General features: G+C 42.7%; 7 non-coding genes across 7 annotated transcripts; all 7 read right to left on the bottom strand.

Annotated features, from left to right (window-relative positions):
• Positions 1-1,755: 1,755 nt before the first annotated feature.
• TRNAI-AAU (transfer RNA isoleucine (anticodon AAU)) lies at positions 1,756-1,829 on the bottom strand. Its single transcript has one exon. It is a non-coding gene; the product is annotated as a tRNA-Ile (tRNA).
• A 280-nt stretch (positions 1,830-2,109) lies between these two features.
• On the bottom strand, positions 2,110-2,183 carry TRNAI-AAU (transfer RNA isoleucine (anticodon AAU)). The gene has a single exon. It is a non-coding gene; the product is annotated as a tRNA-Ile (tRNA).
• Positions 2,184-3,707: 1,524 nt separating this feature from the next.
• On the bottom strand, positions 3,708-3,781 carry TRNAI-AAU (transfer RNA isoleucine (anticodon AAU)). The gene has a single exon. It is a non-coding gene; the product is annotated as a tRNA-Ile (tRNA).
• A 2,247-nt stretch (positions 3,782-6,028) lies between these two features.
• TRNAI-AAU (transfer RNA isoleucine (anticodon AAU)) lies at positions 6,029-6,102 on the bottom strand. Its single transcript has one exon. It is a non-coding gene; the product is annotated as a tRNA-Ile (tRNA).
• A 2,259-nt stretch (positions 6,103-8,361) lies between these two features.
• Positions 8,362-8,435, bottom strand: TRNAI-GAU (transfer RNA isoleucine (anticodon GAU)). Its single transcript has one exon. It is a non-coding gene; the product is annotated as a tRNA-Ile (tRNA).
• Positions 8,436-10,368: 1,933 nt separating this feature from the next.
• On the bottom strand, positions 10,369-10,442 carry TRNAI-AAU (transfer RNA isoleucine (anticodon AAU)). The gene has a single exon. It is a non-coding gene; the product is annotated as a tRNA-Ile (tRNA).
• Positions 10,443-11,912: 1,470 nt separating this feature from the next.
• Positions 11,913-11,986, bottom strand: TRNAI-AAU (transfer RNA isoleucine (anticodon AAU)). The gene has a single exon. It is a non-coding gene; the product is annotated as a tRNA-Ile (tRNA).
• Positions 11,987-12,087: the final 101 nt, after the last annotated feature.

Below are 12,087 nucleotides of genomic sequence, written 5' to 3'. Positions count from 1 at the left end.
TCACATTTAAGTAGAACTGGGACAAAGAAGGTTAAATGCATCTCATTGGACGTCCCGCAGCAGTACTGACCCGTGACCATTTATGGACTGCTGCTTGAAACAAAACAGCAAACTAGTCATAGTAAATCTAAAGCTGTGGGTGGGAATTCTGCATCAGTCTCATGCTTCTGCAGAAATATTTCCCAAATTGACAAAGTGGCCAATACTGGGATCAAATTCGCTAACTTGGCGTGATTAGCACCATGCTCAGTCAGATAAAGTGACTGGAGCATAAGAGGGAGGCCAGTTGCAGGGGGATTTTTTCTTCCCTTGGAAAAAAAATGCCTAACTCATTCACACATACAACCCTTATCCTCACAACAATCTCAAGAAAAACTCCATGTGATCTGAAGGAAATTCATGAATATTACAATTATCTTCAAACTGACGTGTGGCCTGCGTCACATTTAAGTAATACTGAGACAAAGAAGGTTAAATGCATCTCATTGGTCATTTCCCACAGCAGTACTGATCTGTGACCATTTATGGACTGCTGCTTCCAACAAAACAGTAAACTTGTCATAGTAAATCTAAAGCTGTGGGTGGGAATTCTGCATCAATCTAATGCTTCTGCAGACATTTTTCCCAAATTGACAAAGTGGCCAATACAGGGATCAAATACGCTAACTTGGCGTTATTAGCACCATGCTCAGTCAGAAAAAGTATGCCTTCTGACTGGAGCATAGGAGGGAGGCCAGTTGCAGGGGGGAGTTTTCTTCCCTTGAAAGAAAATGCCTAACTCATTCACAAATACAGCCCTTATCCTCACAACAACATTGGTTATGTCCCGCAGCAGTACTGACCCGTGACCATGTATGCACAGCTGCTTCCAACAAAACAGCAATCTTGTGTTAGTAACTCTAAAGCTGTGAGTGCCAATTCTGCATCAATCTCATGCTTCTGCAGAAATATTTCCCAAAATGACAAAGTGGCCAATACGGGGATCGAACCCGTGACCTTGGCGTTATTAGCACCACGCTCTAACCGGCCAGCTGAGAGTCCTGTTTCTGACTGGAGCATAAGAGGGAGGCCAGTTGCAGGGGGATTTTTTCTTCCATTGGAAAAAAAATGCCTAACTCATTCACACATAAAACCCTTATCCTCACAACAACCTAAAGAAAAACTACATGTGATCTGAAGGAAATTCATGAATATGACAATTATCTTCAAACTGACTTGTAGCCTGCATCACATTTAAGTAGAACTGGGACAAAGAAGGTTAAATGCATCTCATTGGTCATTTCCCACAGCAGTACTGACTTGTGACCATTTATGGACTGCTGCTTCCAACAAAACAGTAAACTTGTCATAGTAAATCTAAAGCTGTGGGTGGAAATCCTGCATCAATCTAATGCTTCTGCAGACATTTTTCCCAAATTGACAAAGTGGCCAATACAGGGATCAAATACGCTAACTTGGCGTTATTAGCACCATGCTCAGTCAGAAAAAGTATGCCTTCTGACTGGAGCATAGGAGGGAGGCCAGTTGCAGGGGGGAGCTTTCTTCCCTTGAAAGAAAATGCCTAACTCATTCACAAATACAGCCCTTATCCTCACAACAACATTGGTTATGTCCCGCAGCAGTACTGACCCGTGACCATGTATGCACAGCTGCTTCCAACAAAACAGCAATCTTGTGTTAGTAACTCTAAAGCTGTGAGTGCCAATTCTGCATCAATCTCATGCTTCTGCAGAAATATTTCCCAAAATGACAAAGTGGCCAATACGGGGATCGAACCCGTGACCTTGGCGTTATTAGCACCACGCTCTAACCAACTGAGCTAACCGGCCAGCTGAGAGTCTTTTTCCCTTGGAAAAAAAATGCCTAACTCATTCACACATAAAACCCTTATCCTCACAACAACCTAAAGAAAAACTACATGCGATCTGAAGGAAATTCATGAATATGACAATTATCTTCAAACTGACTTGTAGCCTGCATCACATTTAAGTAGAACTGGGACAAAGAAGGTTAAATGCATCTCATTGGTCATTAGTAACTCTAAAGCTGTGAGTGCCAATTCTGCATCAATCTCATGATTCTGCAGAAATATTTCCCAAAATGACAAAGTGGCCAATACAGGGATCGAACCCGTGACCTTGGCGTTATTAGCACCACGCTCTAACCAACTGAGCTAACCAACCAACTGAGAGTCCTGTTTCTGACTGGAGCATAAGAGGGAGGCCAGTTGCAGGGGGATTTTTTCTTCCCTTGGAAAAAAAATGCCTAAGTCATTCACACATAAAACCCTTATCCTCACAACAACCGAAAGAAAAACTACATGTGATCTGAAGGAAATTCATGAATATGACAATTATCTTCAAACTGACTTGTAGCCTGCATCACATTTAAGTAGAACTGGGACAAAGAAGGTTAAATGCATCTCCTTGGTCATTCCCCACAGCAGTACTGACCTGTGACCATTTATGGACTGCTGCTTCCAACAAAACAGCAAACTAGTCATAGTAAATCTAAAGCTGTGGGTGGGAATTCTGCATCAATCTCATGCTTCTGCAGAAATATTTCCCAAATTGACAAAGTGGCCAATACTGGGATCAAATCCGCTAACTTGGCGTGATTAGCACCATGCTCAGTCAGAAAAAGTATGCCTTCTGACTGGAGCATAGGAGGGAGGCCAGTTGCAGGGGGGAGTTTTCTTCCCTTGAAAGAAAATGCCTAACTCATTCACAAATACAACCCTTATCCTCACAACAACATTGGTTATGTCCCGCAGCAGTACTGACCCGTGACCATGTATGCACAGCTGCTTCCAACAAAACAGCAATCTTGTGTTAGTAACTCTAAAGCTGTGAGTGCCAATTCTGCATCAATCTCATCCTTCTGCAGAAATATTTCCCAAAATGACAAAGTGGCCAATACGGCGATCGAACCCGTGACCTTGGCATTATTAGCACCACGCTCTAACCAACTGAGCTAATCGGCCAGCTGAGAGGCATATTTCTGACTGGAGCATAAGAGGGAGGCCAGTTGCAGGGGGATTTTTTCTTCCCTTGGAAAAAAATGCCTAACTCATTCACACATAAAACCCTTATCCTCACAACAACCTAAAGAAAAACTACATGTGATCTGAAGGAAATTCACGAATATGACAATTATCTTCAAACTGACTTGTAGCCAGCATCACATTTAAGTAGAACTGGGACAAAGAAGGTTAAATGCATCTCATTGGTCATTTCCCACAGCAGTACTGACCTGTGACCATTTATGGACTGCTGCTTCCAACAAAACAGCAAACTAGTCATAGTAAATCTAAAGCTGTGGGTGGGAATTCTGCATCAATCTCATGCTTCTGCAGAAATATTTCCCAAATTGACAAAGTGGCCAATACTGGGATCAAATTCGCTAACTTGGCTTGATTAGCACCATGCTCAGTCAGAAAAAGTATGCCTTCTGACTGGAGCATAGGAGGGAGGCCAGTTGCAGGGGGGAGTTTTCTTCCTTTGAAAGAAAATGCCTAACTCATTCACAAATACAACCCTTATCCTCACAACAACATTGGTTATGTCCGCAGCAGTACTGACCCGTGACTATGTATGCACAGCTGCTTCCAACAAAACAGCAATCTTGTGTTAGTAACTCTAAAGCTGTGAGTGCCAATTCTGCATCAATCTCAACCTTTTGCAGAAATATTTCCCAAAATGACAAAGTGGCCAATACGGGGATCGAACCCGTGACCTTGGCGGTATTAGCACCACGCTCTAACCAACTGAGCTAACCGGCCAGCTGAGAGTCTTTTTCCCTTGGAAAAAAATGCCTAACTCATTCACACATAAAACCCTTATCCTCACAACAACCTAAAGAAAAACTACATGTGATCTGAAGGAAATTCATGAATATGACAATTATCTTCAAACTGACATGTAGCCTGCATCACATTTAAGTAGAACTGGGACAAAGAAGGTTAAATGCATCTCATTGGTCATTTCCCACAGCAGTACTGACCTGTGACCATTTATGGACTGCTGCTTCCAACAAAACAGTAAACTTGTCATAGTAAATCTAAAGCTGTGGGTGGGAATTCTGCATCAATCTAATGCTTCTGCAGACATTTTTCCCAAATTGACAAAGTGGCCAATACAGAGTCAAATACGCTAACTTGGCGTTATTAGCACCATGCTCAGTCAGAAAAAGTATGCCTTCTGACTGGAGCATAGGAGGGAGGCCAGTTGCAGGGGGGAGCTTTCTTCCCTTGAAAGAAAATGCCTAACTCATTCACAAATACAGCCCTTATCCTCACAACAACATTGGTTATGTCCCGCAGCAGTACTGACCCGTGACCATGTATGCACAGCTGCTTCCAACAAAACAGCAATCTTGTGTTAGTAACTCTAAAGCTGTGAGTGCCAATTCTGCATCAATCTCATGCTTCTGCAGAAATATTTCCCAAAATGACAAAGTGGCCAATACGGGGATCGAACCCGTGACCTTGGCGTTATTAGCACCACGCTCTAACCGGCCAGCTGAGAGTCCTGTTTCTGACTGGAGCATAAGAGGGAGGCCAGTTGCAGGGGGATTTTTTCTTCCATTGGAAAAAAAATGCCTAACTCATTCACACATAAAACCCTTATCCTCACAACAACCTAAAGAAAAACTAAATGTGATCTGAAGGAAATTCACGAATATGACAATTATCTTCAAACTGACTTGTAGCCTGCATCACATTTAAGTAGCACTGGGACAAAGAAGGTTAAATGCATCTCATTGGTCATTTCCCACAGCAGTACTGACCTGTGACCATTTATGGACTGCTGCTTCCAACAAAACAGCAAACTAGTCATAGTAAATCTAAAGCTGTGGGTAGGAATTCTGCATCAATCTCATGCTTCTGCAGAAATATTTCCCAAATTGAAAAAGTGGCCAATACTGGGATCAAATTCGCTAACTTGGCGTGATTAGCACCATGCTCAGTCAGAAAAAGTATGCCTTCTGACTGGAGCAAGGGAGGGAGGCCAGTTGCAGGGGGGAGTTTTCTTCCCTTGAAAGAAAATGCCTAACTCATTCACAAATACAACCCTTATCCTCACAACAACATTGGTTATGTCCGCAGCAGTACTGACCCGTGACTATGTATGCACAGCTGCTTCCAACAAAACAGCAATCTTGTGTTAGTAACTCTAAAGCTGTGAGTGCCAATTCTGCATCAATCTCATCCTTCTGCAGAAATATTTCCCAAAATGACAAAGTGGCCAATACGGGGATCGAACCCGTGACCTTGGCGTTATTAGCACCACGCTCTAACCGGCCAGCTGAGAGTCCTGTTTCTGACTGGAGCATAAGAGCGAGGCCAGTTGCAGGGGGATTTTTTCTTCCCTTGGAAAAAAATGCCTAACTCATTCACACATAAAACCCTTATCCTCACAACAACCTAAAGAAAAACTACATGTGATCTGAAGGAAATTCACGAATATGACAATTATCTTCAAACTGACTTGTAGCCAGCATCACATTTAAGTAGAACTGGGACAAAGAAGGTTAAATGCATCTCATTGGTCATTTCCCACAGCAGTACTGACCTGTGACCATTTATGGACTGCTGCTTCCAACAAAACAGCAAACTAGTCATAGTAAATCTAAAGCTGTGGGTGGGAATTCTGCATCAATCTCATGCTTCTGCAGAAATATTTCCCAAATTGACAAAGTGGCCAATACTGGGATCAAATTCGCTAACTTGGCTTGATTAGCACCATGCTCAGTCAGAAAAAGTATGCCTTCTGACTGGAGCATAGGAGGGAGGCCAGTTGCAGGGGGGAGTTTTCTTCCTTTGAAAGAAAATGCCTAACTCATTCACAAATACAACCCTTATCCTCACAACAACATTGGTTATGTCCGCAGCAGTACTGACCCGTGACTATGTATGCACAGCTGCTTCCAACAAAACAGCAATCTTGTGTTAGTAACTCTAAAGCTGTGAGTGCCAATTCTGCATCAATCTCATCCTTCTGCAGAAATATTTCCCAAAATGACAAAGTGGCCAATACGGGGATCGAACCCGTGACCTTGGCGGTATTAGCACCACGCTCTAACCAACTGAGCTAACCGGCCAGCTGAGAGTCTTTTTCCCTTGGAAAAAAATGCCTAACTCATTCACACATAAAACCCTTATCCTCACAACAACCTAAAGAAAAACTACATGTGATCTGAAGGAAATTCATGAATATGACAATTATCTTCAAACTGACTTGTAGCCTGCATCACATTTAAGTAGAACTGGGACAAAGAAGGTTAAATGCATCTCATTGGTCATTTCCCACAGCAGTACTGACCTGTGACCATTTATGGACTGCTGCTTCCAACAAAACATTAAACTTGTCATAGTAAATCTAAAGCTGTGGGTGGGAATTCTGCATCAATCTAATGCTTCTGCAGACATTTTTCCCAAATTGACAAAGTGGCCAATACAGAGTCAAATACGCTAACTTGGCGTTATTAGCACCATGCTCAGTCAGAAAAAGTATGCCTTCTGACTGGAGCATAGGAGGGAGGCCAGTTGCAGGGGGGAGCTTTCTTCCCTTGAAAGAAAATGCCTAACTCATTCACAAATACAGCCCTTATCCTCACAACAACATTGGTTATGTCCCGCAGCAGTACTGACCCGTGACCATGTATGCACAGCTGCTTCCAACAAAACAGCAATCTTGTGTTAGTAACTCTAAAGCTGTGAGTGCCAATTCTGCATCAATCTCATGCTTCTGCAGAAATATTTCCCAAAATGACAAAGTGGCCAATACGGGGATCGAACCTGTGACCTTGGCGTTATTAGCACCACGCTCTAACCGGCCAGCTGAGAGTCCTGTTTCTGCCTGGAGCATAAGAGGGAGGCCAGTTGCAGGGGGATTTTTTCTTCCATTGGAAAAAAAATGCCTAACTCATTCACACATAAAACCCTTATCCTCACAACAACCTAAGGAAAAACTACATGTGATCTGAAGGAAATTCATGAATATGACAATTATCTTCAAACTGATTTGTAGCCTGCATCACATTTAAGTAGAACTGGGACAAAGAAGGTTAAATGCATCTCATTGGTCATTTCCCACAGCAGTACTGACCTGTGACCATTTATGGACTGCTGCTTCCAACAAAACAGTAAACTTGTCATAGTAAATCTAAAGCTGTGGGTGGGAATTCTGCATCAATCTCATGCTTCTGCAGAAATATTTCCCAAATTGACAAAGTGGCCAATGCTGGGATCAAATTCGCTAACTTGGCGTGATTAGCACCATGCTCAGTCAGAAAAAGTATGCCTTCTGACTGGAGCATAGGAGGGAGGCCAGTTGCAGGGGGGAGCTTTCTTCCCTTGAAAGAAAATGCCTAACTCATTCACAAATACAACCCTTATCCTCACAACAACATTGGTTATGTCCGCAGCAGTACTGACCCGTGACTATGTATGCACAGCTGCTTCCAACAAAACAGCAATCTTGTGTTAGTAACTCTAAAGCTGTGAGTGCCAATTCTGCAACAATCTCATGCTTCTGCAGAAATATTTCCCAAAATGACAAAGAGGCCAATACGGGGATCGAACCCGTGACCTTGGCGTTATTAGCTCCACACTCTAACCAACTGAGCTAACCAACCAGCTGAGAGTCTTGTTTCTGACTGGAGCATAAGAGGGAGGCCAGTTGTAGGGGGATTTTTTCTTCCCTTGGAAAAAAAATGCCTAAGTCATTCACACATAAAACCCTTATCCTCACAACAACCTAAAGAAAAACTACATGTGATCTGAAGGAAATTCATGAATATGACAATTATCTTCAAACTGACTTGTAGCCTGCATCACATTTAAGTAGAACTGGGACAAAGAAGGTTAAATGCATCTCATTGGTCATTTCCCACAGCAGTACTGACCTGTGACCATTTATGGACTGCTGCTTCCAACAAAAGAGGAAACTAGTCATAGTAAATCTAAAGCTGTGGGTGGGAATTCTGCATCAATCTCATGCTTCTGCAGAAATATTTCCCAAATTGACAAAGTGACCAATACTGGGATCAAATTCGCTAACTTGGCGTGATTAGCACCATGCTCAGTCAGAAAAAGTATGCCTTCTGACTGGAGCATAGGAGGGAGGCCAGTTGCAGTGGGTAGTTTTCTTCCATTGAAAGAAAATGCCTAACTCATTCACAAATACAACCCTTATCCTCACAACATTGGTTATGTCCCGCAGCAGTACTGACCCGTGACCATGTATGCACAGCTGCTACCAACAAAACAGCAATCTTGTGTTAGTAACTCTAAAGCTGTGAGTGCCAATTCTGCATCAATCTCATGCTTCTGCAGAAATATTTCCCAAAATGACAAAGTGGCCAATACGGGGATCGAACCCGTGACCTTGGCGTTATCAGCACCACGCTCTAACCAACTGAGCTAACCGGCCAGCTGAGAGTCTTTTTCCCTTGGAAAAAAAATGCCTAACTCATTCACACATAAAACCCTTATCCTCACAACAACCTAAAGAAAAACTACATGCGATCTGAAGGAAATTCATGAATATGACAATTATCTTCAAACTGACTTGTAGCCTGCATCACATTTAAGTAGAACTGGGACAAAGGAGGTTAAATGCATCTCATTGGTCATTTCCCACAGCAGTACTGACCTGTGACCATTTATGGACTGCTGCTTCCAACAAAATAGCAAACTAGTCATAGTAAATCTAAAGCTGTGGGTGGGAGTTCTGCATCAATCTCATGCTTCTGCAGAAATATTTCCCAAATTGACAAAGTGGCCAATACTGGTATCAAATTCACTAACTTGGCGTGATTAGCACCATGCTCATTCAGAAAAAGTATGCCTTCTGACTGGAGCATAGGAGGGAGGCCAGTTGCAGGGGGGAGTTTTCTTCCCTTGAAAGAAAATGCCTAACTCATTCACAAATACAGCCCTTATCCTCACAACAACATTAGTTATGTCTGCAGCAGTACTGACCCATGACTATGTATGCACAGCTGTTCCAACAAAACAGCAATCTTGTGTTAGTAACTCTAAAGCTGTGAGTGCCAATTCTGCATCAATCTCATCCTTCTGCAGAAATATTTCCCAAAATGACAAAGTGGCCAATACGGGGATCGAACCCGTGACCTTGGCGTTATTAGCACCACGCTCTAACCGGCCAGCTGAGAGTCCTGTTTCTGCCTGGAGCATAAGAGGGAGGCCAGTTGCAGGGGGATTTTTTCTTCCATTGGAAAAAAAATGCCTAACTCATTCACACATAAAACCCTTATCCTCACAACAACCTAAAGAAAAACTACATGTGATCTGAAGGAAATTCATGAATATGACAATTATCTTCAAACTGACTTGTAGCCTGCATCACATTTAAGTAGAACTGGGACAAAGAAGGTTAAATGCATCTCATTGGTCATTTCCCACAGCAGTACTGACCTGTGACCATTTATGGACTGCTGCTTCCAACAAAACAGTAAACTTGTCATAGTAAATCTAAAGCTGTGGGTGGGAATTCTGCATCAATCTCATGCTTCTGCAGAAATATTTCCCAAATTGACAAAGTGACCAATACTGGGATCGAACCCGTGACCTTGGCGTCATTAGCACCACGCTCTAACCAACTGAGCTAAACGGCCAGCTGAGAGTCGTTTTCCCTTGGAAAAAAAATGCCTAACTCATTCACACATAAAACCCTTATCCTCACAACAACCTAAAGAAAAACTAAATGTGATCTGAAGGAAATTCACGAATATGACAATTATCTTCAAACTGACTTGTAGCCTGCATCACATTTAAGTAGCACTGGGACAAAGAAGGTTAAATGCATCTCATTGGTCATTTCCCACAGCAGTGGGACAAAGAAGGTTAAATGCATCTCATTGGTCATTTCCCACAGCAGTACTGACCTGTGACCATTTATGGACTGCTGCTTCCAACAAAACAGCAAACTAGTCATAGTAAATCTAAAGCTGTGGGTGGGATTTCTGCATCAATCTCATGCTTCTGCAGAAATATTTCCCAAATTGACAAAGTGACCAATACTGGGATCAAATTCGCTAACTTGGCGTGATTAGCACCATGCTCATTCAGAAAAAGTATGCCTTCTGACTGGAGCATAGGAGGGAGGCCAGTTGCAGGGGGTAGTTTTCTTCCCTTGAAAGAAAATGCCTAACTCATTCACAAATACAACCCTTATCCTCACAACAACATTGGTTATGTCCCGCAGCAGTACTGACCCGTGACCATGTATGCACAGCTGCTACCAACAAAACAGCAATCTTGTGTTAGTAACTCTAAAGCTGTGAGTGCCAATTCTGCATCAATCTCATGCTTCTGCAGAAATATTTCCCAAAATGACAAAGTGGCCAATACGGGGATCGAACCCGTGACCTTGGCGTCATTAGCACCACGCTCTAACCAACTGAGCTAACCGGCCAGCTGAGAGTCGTTTTCCCTTGGAAAAAAAATGCCTAACTCATTCACACATAAAACCCTTATCCTCACAACAACCTAAAGAAAAACTACATGCGATCTGAAGGAAATTCATGAATATGACAATTATCTTCAAACTGACTTGTAGCCTGCATCACATTTAAGTAGAACTGGGACAAAGAAGGTTAAATGCATCTCATTGGTCATTTCCCACAGCAGTACTGACCTGTGATCATTTATGGACTGCTGCTTCCAACAAAATAGCAAACTAGTCATAGTAAATCTAAAGCTGTGGGTGGGAGTTCTGCATCAATCTCATGCTTCTGCAGAAATATTTCCCAAATTGACAAAGTGGCGAATACTGGGATCAAATTCGCTAACTTGGCGTGATTAGCACCATGCTCAGTCAGAAAAAGTATGCCTTCTGACTGGAGCAAGGGAGGGAGGCCAGTTGCAGGGGGGAGTTTTCTTCCCTTGAAAGAAAATGCCTAACTCATTCACAAATACAACCCTTATCCTCACAACAACATTGGTTATGTCCGCAGCAGTACTGACCCGTGACTATGTATGCACAGCTGCTTCCAACAAAACAGCAATCTTGTGTTAGTAACTCTAAAGCTGTGAGTGCCAATTCTGCAACAATCTCATGCTTCTGCAGAAATATTTCCCAAAATGACAAAGTGGCCAATACGAACCCATGACCTTGGCGTTATTAGCACCACGCTCTAACCAACTGAGCTAACCGGCCAGCTGAGAGTCTCATTTCTGACTGGAGCATAAGAGGGAGGCCAGTTGCAGGGGGATTTTTTCTTCCCTTGGAAAAAAAATGCCTAAGTCATTCACACATAAAACCCTTATCCTCACAACAACCTAAAGAAAAACTACATGTGATCTGAAGGAAATTCATGAATATGACAATTATCTTCAAACTGACTTGTAGCCTGCATCACATTTAAGTAGAACTGGGACAAAGAAGGTTAAATGCATCTCATTGGTCATTTCCCACAGCAGTACTGACCTGTGACCATTTATGGACTGCTGCTTCCAACAAAACAGTAAACTTGTCATAGTAAATCTAAAGCTGTGGGTGGGAATTCTGCATCAATCTAATGCTTCTGCAGACATTTTTCCCAAATTGACAAAGTGGCCAATACTGGGATCAAATTCGCTAACTTGGCATGATTAGCACCATGCTCAGTCAGAAAAAGTATGCCTTCTGACTGGAGCAAGGGAGGGAGGCCAGTTGCAGGGGGGAGTTTTCTTCCCTTGAAAGAAAATGCCTAACTCATTCACAAATACAGCCCTTATCCTCACAACAACATTGGTTATGTCCCGCAGCAGTACTGACCCGTGACCATGTATGCACAGCTGCTTCCAACAAAACAGCAATCTTGTGTTAGTAACTCTAAAGCTGTGAGTGCCAATTCTGCAACAATCTCATGCTTCTGCAGAAATATTTCCCAAAATGACAAAGTGGCCAATACGGGGATCGAACCCGTGACCTTGGCGTTATTAGCACCACGCTCTAACCAACTGAGCTAACCGGCCAGCTGAGAGTCTCATTTCTGACTGGAGCATAAGAGGGAGGCCAGTTGCAGGGGGATTTTTTCTTCCCTTGGAAAAAAAATGCCTAAGTCATTCACACATAA

Source organism: Ambystoma mexicanum, chromosome 1p (genome assembly GCF_040938575.1).
Source record: "Ambystoma mexicanum isolate Mex_15411 chromosome 1p, UKY_AmexF1_1, whole genome shotgun sequence".
In the NCBI taxonomy this organism is placed as follows: Eukaryota; Metazoa; Chordata; class Amphibia; order Caudata; family Ambystomatidae; genus Ambystoma; species Ambystoma mexicanum.
This window is presented reverse-complemented; position numbering and strand designations above follow the sequence as displayed.